The following is a 12,033-nucleotide window of genomic DNA, read 5'->3' as shown; positions in this document are numbered from 1 at the left end:
CCTGTGCCAAGTGGTCCAGCTGCTCCAACCACTTTACACAGGTCTGGTGTTAAGTCTGGTATAGAGAGTTGGAAATTCGGGGAGAAATAGGAATCTCCAGAGCCTCCTTCCCTCTAATCCTCAACTCTGTATTCTTATGTTACCCGGGTGCCATGATGTAGGCTCTGGATATATCACAGCCACCTGAGCCAGCCCAATCACATCGGAGGCTCTAGTTTGCTCTTCATGAGTCCATTAGTATGTTTTCAAACTCTGTTGCTAAAGGGACATAGGACTGATTTATGTTTAGCGACCACATGTTGAGAAATAGTGGAGAGGTAAGCAACAGAACAGCCGAGGCTCTCTACCCTGTTACCCCATGCACGTAGGCTTGATTTCTCTTGAAATTTCTGGGTTTCTTCTAATTAAGGATCAGTTGCACAGGCCCAGGCAATAGAGAAATCCACTACATTATATAAGCAAAAGGAAGCTACTGTGTATAATTAAATGAGAAGAAATGCATATATCCACATAGTGGTGAATCTCTTTCCAGACTCTGTTCTGTGTATCTTCTCTATTTTTCAAAACTTGTACCAGTAGTACACCCTAATTATTTTTGTAATTAAATTATAATGTGTGGACCTTCCTTTCATGGTCTCCTGCCGGTTCTCCATGCTTCTCTGAGTCTAAGAGTTTCTACCACTCGTCCGCCCTCCCCCTCGGCCCATGTCCCGCCTCCATCCCCCGCCCTCCGGGTCCAACCTCTGACCTGTGTAGCCAGAAGGCGCAGTTCCGAAAAGGAGACGGCAAAAGGGCGGCGCAGTCTGCTCGGCCGCACGGCTGGGAAGCACCCCGCTCCGGCCCCTGCGGCTGGCCGGCCTGCACGGCGATGGCCACTGCTCCGCGGAGGAGAAGAGGCGCCTGTGTCTGGAGAGCCGGTGAGAGTCGAAGAGACCATCCTTCCTGCAGCCCGGATAAGCCGGACCTTTGCCCACACACCAGAGAGTGAGGAGCTAGACGAAAAGCACAGACTGTGGCGCTGAAACGGATTAGTAAGGAACTTGGTGGTTTGGCCCGCGACCCTCCAGCACAGTGCTCCGCAGGTCCAGTCGGGGATGATATGTTTCATTGGCAAGCCACAGTTATGGGACCTAATGACAGTCCATATCAAGGCGGTGTATTCTTTTTGGCAATTCATTTTCCTACAGACTACCCCTAAGGTTGCATTTACAAGAATTTATCATCCAAATATCAACAGTAATGGCCCCATTTGTCTCCGTATTCTAAGATCACAGTGGTCTCCTGCTCTAACTATTTCTAAAGTTCCTTTATCCATTTGTTCACTGCTGTGTGATCCAAATCCCGGTGACCCCTTAGTGCCTTAGATTGCACGGATCTGTAAAACAGACGGGGATAAGTACAACAAAAGATCTCGGGAATGGACTCAGAAGTGTGCCATGTGATCCTGCCTTGAAGTCGGAATCACCTGCATGACAGCGGAAATAAACTTTAAATTACTGTTCCTTTTCTGGATTTTCTTACCCGGCTGCTCCCCTATCAGGCCTCATCTTTTTTAATTTTATTTGTTGTTGACCTCCCTCCATTCATTCACATGCTCACCTGAGAAGACTTACATTCTTCCAGCTTTGGACAATAACTGCTTTTAGGAACGGTAAAGTAGTTACAAGAGAACGGCTGCCCAAGAGTCAGAACTTTTTAAAGAATGCAGCGTGTGTGCTATGTGGCCAGTGTCTTCACTAACTTGGTATGAGACTGGACCGCTCCTGGCTGCTCTAACATGCTGAGGACGTCATCTGAGGGCAGGGATGGGTGCGCAGGTGTCACATCCAGGGAAGCAGCGTCGCTCCAGCAGCCTCCATCCTGTCAGAGATTTGAGGTTACATGATATACTTTATGCTCGTAACTGATGTGGCTGGAGAACTGGTGTTGAATTTATAGCGTCAGCAGAACAGAAAATGTGGTGTATTTTATCATGTCAATAAAGGAATGACCTGTTCTTGTTCTACAGAGAATGGAAATTGGAAGTCAAACACCCTTTGTATTCCAAAATAGGGTCTCAAAACATTTTGTAATTTTCATTTAAATTGTTAGGAGGCTTGGAGCTATCAGTTAATCCATCTTCCAATACACTGTTTAATATAGCACTGAATAAGTGATGCAAGTTGTCAATAGATGAGTGATCAACTAATAGCTCTGCTAGTAATTGATTTATTTTTCTTCGATAAAGTTGCATAAACCAAAAAAATTATAATGTGTGTAGTACATCTTGATATTTGGTAGAAAAAAGTAAGAGTTTCTGTTGTTCCTAACTTTAGAATTTTATATAAATTATAATAAACCTATCAAATTCCATGAAAAGTGTTGGAGTTTGATGGAAATTACATTGACCCTTTGCATCAGCTTGTGCACTTTGAAAAATCATCCTTTGTTCAGCTGAACTCTCATCCAGGCAGGATCTGGACACAGTTGTGTATCTACACTGTGACTCTTCACAATTTGGGAAGCAGGTGTCTGATCAGGATGTGATTAGAACATCAGGAGGCCCTTCCCCTTCTTACAGGAGGCAGTCTCCACGGGCAGAGGGCCCCTGCTCTAGTCCTGGTGACCTAGAATGAGGAATGATGGACTGAGAAGAACCAAACCAGAAAAAAATATACAAAGAAAACGTTGCATCCCCAGCAGTCCTGCAGAGGCTGGTGTCCTGCCTGTGTGTCTGAGGTCCACCTTTCTTGCCCTTTCTCACCCCAGGGAAGATCACAGCACTTGAACTTTAGGATTTCTCCTCCTTGCTCTACCACTGGTCCTCCAGATGGCTCTGTGATTCCTATCCTATTTCTACAGATAAGATGGGTACAACTGTAGATCCTCCTGTCGGTAGCTCATTATGCAGGAGAGAAAAGGAACAGGCTCTTTGGGAACAAAGGAAAGTGTTCAAGGTCACTTTGGCATCAAAAAAAGATTATCAAATAGGGTGAAGGGGAAACAGAGATCGTGGTCAGATATCCGGGATTTGGTCATGGCAAAAGGGTCTTATAACTCACCTCAGAGATACCTCTGCTGAAGGTCGATTCTCCCTGATCTCTGGTCCCTGGTCCATGTTCACAATATCTGGCCACAGGGAATCAACAGTTCTAAATATTCTGAGCTGCACCATGAGTCCATACACTGTCCCACAGAATGAGACTTGTCGAGAGACTCTCCTGTGTATAGGTGGCCCCTTTGATTGTGGGGACTGTAAAAAAGAGAACTACTTAGGGCTGTTAGGAGGAGTGGGAGCCAGGATGGGATTGTACTGGGAATTGGGAGCCATGCGGATAGGGCTGCGAGAGGGTTGCCTTGAAGAAATAGAGGAGGAGCTGGGCATGAGGAGCCTTAGGGTAGGGTAGTAGGAAGGGTAGGTATTAATTAAAGGAGGGCACCAGATGGGGCATAAAATAGTTAGGTCCGGATTGTGCTGTAGAACCAACGGAGTGTAGGAAGGCTGAGTAGACAGGTGAGGAAAACGGGTTGAATGAGGAGTAGAGGAAGGAACAAGGTGACGAGTAGAAGATAGGGGTCGAGGTGCAGGGGGTCGAGGTGCAGGGGGTCGAGGTGCAGGGCATCGAGGTGGAGGGGATTGAGGTGCAGGGCATCGAGGTGGAGGGGGTCGAGGTGCAGGGGTTCGAGGTGCAGGAAGTCTTGGTAACTTCTTTGCCATGCTACTCTCTTTTCCGTAGTCAATTGAGTGGCTGAGCTCACGCCAGACCTTCACCAGCAGTTATCCCACCAAACACCCCTGCATCATCACCCTGGCCTCAATGTCAATTGTGATGTGCACTCACCCTGCCCTTTTGGTACAACAAGGGCCCTGACTACCAGAGACATGGGCCCACTGTCTAGGTTCAGCACTGTTCTTGGGAAACTAGCAAAAGTTAAGACATGGGACTGTTACATTTGTCTCTGCTCCTGCTATGGCATACAGTGTCTCCTTTGCAAGACAATGATCAATGGAAATTTCTGTGTTTGGGGACTAGGAGAGCAGCTTTTCACTGAGAACTGGAAAAACTATAACAAGGCCAGATTCCAATCCGTTTGCCTTACTACACTTTCTAAAGCAAATTCACATAATTTAAAATCAATATTTTAACACCTTCTCTATCTTTATTTTTCAAATGATGTCACTGATGTAATGATACATGACAGTGAAATTCAAAATGATATATTTATCTATGCACACATCACCGGTGTGTTTCCTCCACATTCCAGTGCTCCCTTCTTTTTTTCACATCTATCACTGCGTGAGATAATCAAAGGAGAGATGCTATATCCATTCTACCAATGAGGAGGGTACTGGGGACATGGGAGGGAAGTACTGTAGGCAGGCAATGGGTGACAAAGACGGGAACCAGGACTTGGGCCAAGTAAAGGATCCTCATCCTGAGTGATTTTAGTGTTAAAATAGATGACCTGACTACTCAAGGCTCTGGCCTTCTCATTCCTTGATTTTTTTTAAATCCATACATTTCATGACCACAGAGCCTGTTCATCTCAGGGCCCTTAATCTCCACACACGTGGGTGGCTTCCCACCTGCCATCCTCTATACTGTCCTGTCTCCCCACATCCCTACTTATATTTGGTGAGGTTTTTTCAATATTTTGGTAAGTGGGGGTCAAACCAATGGGCATTAAACCCCTAATCTACACACTGACACCCAAGACATTTTTTTAAACATGCTCTGGCTAGGTTGTGTGAGTCTCTCTAAGCTGCTGAGGTTGATTTTAAACCTATGATCCTCCTGTCTCAGCCCCCAAGTATGGATTACAGGTGTGCGTCACTATGCCCAGCTTCCTGCCTCTTTCACCCCCACTAACTTCCATTTCTCCAGAAATTCTCACATCCAAAGGCATCTCTCTCTGAACTTCTTCTGATGCCTCCACTCCACCCCAAGCCAGGGGACAGGACGTGTCCTTCTTTGTCCTACATTATATTAGCTTTTAGTTCCTTTGTTGAACTTAACACCCCATCCAATAACAGTTTATGGCTGTACATCTCAACTTGTAAGCTCCACATTCACCGAGGACAGGAACTACCTCAGGCTCCCACCTGACCAGAGGGACATTTGTCCTTCTGCCCTCAAGAGAGATCCTGCTCAAGCTGCCATGGTGTGTGTACAGAATACTCTAGGAGCCAGAAAATGGTTCTTGTGACTTTCTATTCCATTTTCCTCTTTCCACACTGGGGGCTAGAATTTGGCACTCCTGTTGCCATGGTAGCCTATAGTCTCAGAACCCAGACTTCTGACAGACTCTCAGCCACTGCAACTCAGGACAGTAGTGTTTCTAAAATCTCTTATCATGTCTCAGGAGATGACAGCACTGTTTGTTGTGAGGTACCCCATGAGGAGCTCAGAAGAGTCTGTAGTGTGTGTGTGTGTGTGTGTGTGTGTGTGTGTGTGTGTGTGTGTTATATTTCTATGCATCTGCTAGGGTGTCATGGTTAAAGTTGGATTAACAATGCCATCAGAAGGGGGGCATGGTGACTCACACTTGTAATCCCACGCTTGGGAGGCTGAGACAGGAGGATTGCACAGGTTAGAAGCCAGCCTCAGCTGCTTAGTGAGGCTCTCAACAGCTTAGTGAGACACTGTTTCCAAATAAAGTATAAAATAGGTCTGGGAGTATAGCCCAGGCGTAGAAAAAACCCTGGGTTCCACCCCCAGTACCACAAAAAAAAGAAGGTGGGCTTCACAATACTTTAACCTTCCTGAAAATAAAGTTTACCAACTGTCACAAGACTTTCATCAATTTGCAATCATTCATCCAAGGATCCTAGGACATTTGTGAGCTTTGGCCATGACCCCCTGAATAGGATTAGGAAGACCACCACACTTAAGGATTTATGGGAAAATGGTGGATTTAGTTGTAGACTCATATGGTCATTTAGAAAACCATGGTTTTATGTATTAATGATTTGTTTTATTTTATTATATAAAATTATTTTATGATACATGTTATATCAACTGTAATGAGAAAAAAGGTGAGAGGAATCAGGTTTAAAGGCTTAGTAGGACTACCGGGAAGATGGCGACAGAGGAAAGTGGCACTTACAAGTCCCGCTAACAATCAAACTCTATTACCACAAAACCAACGCCTTTCAGAGCCAGAAAACACTACCAGCAAAGAAATAATAAAAACTGTAAATACAAGGGACAAAGAAAAAGAGGGCTGGAAAAACAAGACACCAGAAAAAAAAAACAGCCCGAAGTGCCATGGCCGCCGTGGCGCAGAGCATCCGGAGCCACAGCACGAAGCAGCCGGAGCAGCCGTAGCCTCGGCATGGAGCGGCGCGACCTACATCTTCCCTAGCAGCACCAGGCTCCAGAGAGAAGGGAAACTCAGAACGGAGCTCAAATCCAGAGAGGAGTTACACCGGCCTCGCGGCCTAGGATGCAGTAGCAGCGCCTTACTGCTGGCAGCAGCAGCGAGTTCACCGGACAGCCCTAGACCAATGCACTCAACCAGCCACCAGGCGCCAGAGAGGAGGGGTGGACAGCGAGACGAGGTGAGCCACTGCTGAACAGCCGGGCGGCAGTCAGCAGTTTTTTCGGCGCAAGGAGCGTCTAAAACTCCCAAGGGCCAGGATCATCACACCCCGCAGGGACTCAGTGGAGCTCAAAACCAGAGAAGAATTACGCCAACCTCACGGCCGAGGACGCGACAGCAGCGCCTTACTGCTGGTGGCAGCAGCGAGTTCACCGGACGGCCCTAGACCAATGCACTCAACCAGCCACCAGGCTCTAGAGAGGAGGGGTGGACAGTGAGCCGAAGTGAGCAGATGTTGAACAGCCAGATGGCAGTCAGCAGTTTTGTCAACGCAGGGAACATCTAAAGCTCCCAAGGGCCAAGCACAGCACACCTGGCAGGGACTCAGAGCGGAGCTCAAAACCAGAGAAGAAATACGTCGCATCACTTCCGAGGGCGTGGCAGTGGTGCCATATTGCCAGTGGCGGCAGCAGCGAATCCACCGAGTTCACTACAGCTCCATCAGTGCTCTCAACAACCGTGAGTCAAATTGCGGCCCCTAGGGGAGAAATCCCAGTACTGCACTCCCAGGGACTTGCGCAGATAGTCTCCCTGGGTCAGAGATTTTAGCAGTGCAACCCAGTGGGGGAGTGGCGGTGGCAGAGATATCACACCATAGTCACAACTCCCCACTGGAGAACGCCCAACTTGGCACCCCCCACGGTCTGGGCAGCCTCGATTGACTCCCTGGGTCTGAGACTTTGTGATACAACCCAGTAAAGGAGTAGTGGGGACTGAGATACCACAGACTCGAGATCCAGAGCATCTTAAGTGAACTTGTACTGACTCAGGGAAGAACCCAGAGAAGGCACAAACTTCCAAAATCATGGGAAAGAGAAATAACAATGGAGCAGTGAATGCCCACAACTCCACAACATCAGAATCTGATAACACAGAAATCCAAAGATCTCTAGAAGATCAAATCAGGAAAATAACTTTAGAAATAATAGAGGACTTTCGAAAAGAATTCAGAGAGAGTCAAAAAGAGATAAAGGATGCAATCATTGAAATAAAGGCCTCAATTCAAAGTATAAACAACAGATTAGACCACATGGAGAATAGAATCTCGCTTCTTGAAGATGATCATTCTAAAAATGAATGCATAGTTTCTAATTTAGAAAAAAAAACCCGACAGCAGGAATCTGACATTGAAGAAATATGGGCCCATTTCAAGAGAGCTAACCTAAGAATAATTGGAATACAGGAGGGAAAAGAAGGTGAAACCAAAGGGATCAATAATCTCTTCAAGGAAATAATAGCAGAAAATTTTCCAAACATAGAGCAAGAAGTCGATACACAGGTCCAGGAAACTTATAGAACTCCCTTTAGACAGGATCAGAGAAGAGGATCCCCACGCCACATAATTGTCAAAATGACCAATGTGAAAGTCAAGCAGAGAATCTTAAAGGCAACAAAAACAAAAGGCCACGTGACATTCAGAGGCAAACCAATTAGAATCACTCCAGACTTCCCAAACCAAGTTATGAAAGCCAGAAGAGCTTGGAGTAACATATTCCAAACTTTGAAAGAAAACAACTTCCAGCCAAAAATTTCCTACCCAGCAAAACTATCCATAAAATTAGATGGGGAAATAAGAAGCTTCCATGACAAACAGAAACTGAAGGAATTTATGTCTTCAAAACCAGCGCTAGAGAAAATACTCAAGGAGATTAACTGCAAAGAGGAAATGGGTAATACATGCCAGAACCAAAGAAACAAGAATTCCCATCCAGCAGACAACTAAGCAAAGAAGAATAAACAGTATCTCAAACAGAAATAAGATCTTAACATGTTGGGAATTAAAAATTATCTCTCTATAATCACACTGAATGTAAACGGCCTCAACTCCCCAATAAAAAGACATAAAGTGGCTAAATGGATTAAAAGCCAGAATCCATCCATCTGCTGCTTACAAGAAACACACCTTACAAGTAAAGATAGGAACAAACTCAAGGTAAAGGGCTGGAGCAAGGTAATCCATGCTAATGGTACTTGAAGACAAGCAGGAGTAGCAACTATGATATCAGACAAGTTAGACTTCAAACCCAAACTTATTAGAAGAGACAAAGAAGGTCACATTTTACTGGTAAAAGGAATAGTCCAGCAAGAGGAAATAACAATAATCAACATCTATGCCCCAAACATAGGGGCAGCTACTTTCATAAATCAAACTCTTTGTGACATGAAGTCACACATAAATCCCAACACAACACACCTCTCACAATACTAGACCGATCTTCCAGACAAAGGGTCAGTAAAGATGTCTCAGAACTAAAGAACACCATTAACCAAATGGACCTGTTGGACACATATAGAATATTTCACCCAACTACAGCAGAGTTTACATTTTTCTCAGCTGCTCATGGAACCTTCTCCAAAATAGATCACATCCTGGGACACAAAATGAGCACTAGCAAATTTAAAAATGTTACATACTTCCCTGTGTCATTTCAGACCATAATGGAATGAAACTAGAAATCAACTATAAGAAGACCCAGAGAAACAACATAAACATGTGGAGACTGAACACCACACTTTTGAATGAAGAATGGGTCATAGAAGATGAAAGAGGTGAAATCAAGAAATTTCTAGAAACAAATGAAAATAAAGAAACAACATATCAAAACCTCTGGGACACTTTGAAGGCAGTATTAAGAGGAAAATTTATAGCACTGAGTGCTCATATAAGAAAAACAGAAAATCTTCAAATAAATAGCCTTATGACACACCTCAAAGCCCTTGAAAAGCAGGAACAATTGAACCCCAAAGCCAGCAGAAGACGGGAAATTATTAAAATTAGAGCTGAAATTAACGAAATAGAGAATAAAAAAACAATACAGAAAATCAACAAAACCAAAAGCTGGTTTCTTGAAAAAATTAACAAGATTGATAAACCACTAGCCAACCTAACTAAAAAAAAGAGAGAATCAACCCAAATTATGAAGATAAGGGATGAAAAAGGAGACATTACTACTGACAGCGTAGAAATCCAGAGGATTATCAGAAACTACTTTGAAAAACTATACTCCAACAAAATGGAAAATCTGGAGGAAATAGACAACTTCCTAGATAAATACAACCTTCCTAAACTGAGTCAAGAAGATATAGAACACTTAAACCAACCAATAACAATCAAAGAGATTGAAATAGCAATAAAGAGCTTACCATCAAAGAAAAGCCCAGGACCAGATGGTTTCCCAAGTGAATTCTATAAAACCTTTATAGGAGAACTAATCCCAATACTACTCAAACTATTTCACGAAATAGAAAAAACCGGGACTCTCCCAAATACATTCTATGAAGCCAACATCACACTAATACCCAAACCGAATAAAGACAGTTCAAGGAAGGAAAACTACAGGCCTATATCTCTGATGAACTTGGATGCAAAACTATTAAACAAAATACTAGCAACACGCATTCAAAACCACATCAAGAAAATCATTCACCATGACCAGGTAGGGTTCATCCCAGGGATGCAAGGCTGGTTCAATATACGAAAATCAATCCATGTAATTCATCATATAAACAGAATCAAAGACAAAAACCACATGATCATCTCAATAGATGCTGAAAAAGCATTTGATAAAATTCAACATCCATTTATGATAAAAACACTGCAGAGAATTGGAATAGAAGGAACATATCTCAACATTATTAAGGCAATCTACAATAAACCCACTGCCAACATCATATTAAATGGGGAAAAACTTCAAGAATTTCCCCTAAAAACTGGAACGAGACAAGGATGTCCACTATCACCACTTCTCTTCAATATAGTACTAGAGACTCTAGCCAGAGCAATAAGGCAAGAAAAGGAAATCAAAGGAGTACAAATAGGAAAAGAAGAACTTAAGCTTTCACTATTTGCAGATGACATGATACTATATTTAGAAAACCCAACAAACTCAACCAAAAGGCTTATAGAACTGATCAACAAATTCAACAAGGTATCTGGATACAAAATCAATCTTAAAAAATCAGAAGCTTACCTGTACACCAACCATAAATCCACTGAAAAAGAAATTCAGAAAACACTTCCACTCAGGATCTCCCACAAAAAAATAAAATACCTAGGAATAAACTTGACCAAGGAGGTAAAAGATCTCTACAAAGAAAATTATAAAACACTGAAAAAAGAAATTGAAGAAGATCTTAGAAGATGGAAAGACCTTCCATGTTCATGGATTGACAGAATAAATATCATTAAAATGGCCATCCTCCCAAAAGTGATCTACAGATTTAATGCAATGCCCATTAAACTACCAAGATCATTCCTCACAGACATAGAAAAATCAGTCCTTAAATTTATCTGGAATAACAAAAAGCCCAGAATAGCCAAGGTAGTTCTCAGCAACAAAAACCACGCAGGAGGAATCACAATACCTGACTTTAAACTATACTACAAAGCCATTGTAATAAAAACAGCATGGTATTGGCAAAAGAACAGATATATAGACCAATGGAGCAGAATAGAAGACCCAGAAACAAGCCCACACACTTTCAGCCAATTGATTTTTGACAAAGAGGCCAAAAACATACACTGGAAAAAAGATAGCCTCTTCAACAAATGGTGTTGGCAAAACTGGTTAACCATATGCAGAAAATTGGATGTTAATCCCACTTTTTCACCCTGTACAAAAGTCAACTCACGATGGATCAAAGACTTGGAAATTAAACCAGAGACTTTGAAGCTCCTTGAAGAGGGCATAGGTCCCACACTACAACACATAGGCACAGACAAACATTTCCTCAACAAGACCCCAAAGGCACAACAAATTAAAAGGAGAATCAATACATGGGATTGCATGCAACTGAAGAGCTTCTGTTCAGCAAAGGAAACTGTCAAGAATCTCAATCGAGAGCCAACAGAATGGGAGAAGATTTTTGCCACCTACACCACTGATAGAGGACTAATATCTAGAATATACAGAGAACTCAAGAAACTCAACACTAAGAAAACAAAGCATCCAATAACAAAATGGGCAAATGAACTAAATAGACACTTCACAAAAGAAGAAATTCAAATGGCCAATAAATGCATGAAAAAATGCTCAACATCACTGGCAATCAGAGAGATGCAAATCAAAACTACCCTGAGATTTCACCTAACTCCAACTAGAATGGCAATCATTCAAAACACAAACAACAACAGATGCTGAAGAGGATGTGGAGAAGTGGGAACTCTAAGACATTTTTGGTGGGATTGCAAATTAGTGCAACCACTTTGGAAAACAGTATGGAGAATCCTCAGAAGAATGGGAACAAATCTACCATTTGATCCAGCAATACCACTGTTGGGTATCTACCCAAAAGAAAAGAAACCAAACTACCAAACTAATGCATGTGTATCTATGTTCATAGCTGCACAATTCACCATAGCCAAACTATGGAACCAGCCAAGATGTCCATCAACAGATGAATGGATTACAAAACTGTGGGACATGTACACAATGGAATTTTACTCGGCCA

General features: G+C 43.1%; 1 pseudogene across 1 annotated transcript; it reads left to right on the top strand.

Annotated features, from left to right (window-relative positions):
• Window positions 1-1,021: 1,021 nt before the first annotated feature.
• On the top strand, window positions 1,022-1,442 carry LOC308267330 (ubiquitin-conjugating enzyme E2 D3-like; annotated as a pseudogene). Its single transcript has one exon. The product of its transcript is annotated as a ubiquitin-conjugating enzyme E2 D3-like (transcript).
• The last annotated feature ends 10,591 nt before the right edge of the window (window positions 1,443-12,033 follow it).

The sequence above is a fragment of the Muscardinus avellanarius genome, assembly GCF_963383645.1.
Source record: "Muscardinus avellanarius genome assembly, chromosome: 9".
NCBI lineage: Eukaryota > Metazoa > Chordata > Mammalia > Rodentia > Gliridae > Muscardinus > Muscardinus avellanarius.
This window is presented reverse-complemented; position numbering and strand designations above follow the sequence as displayed.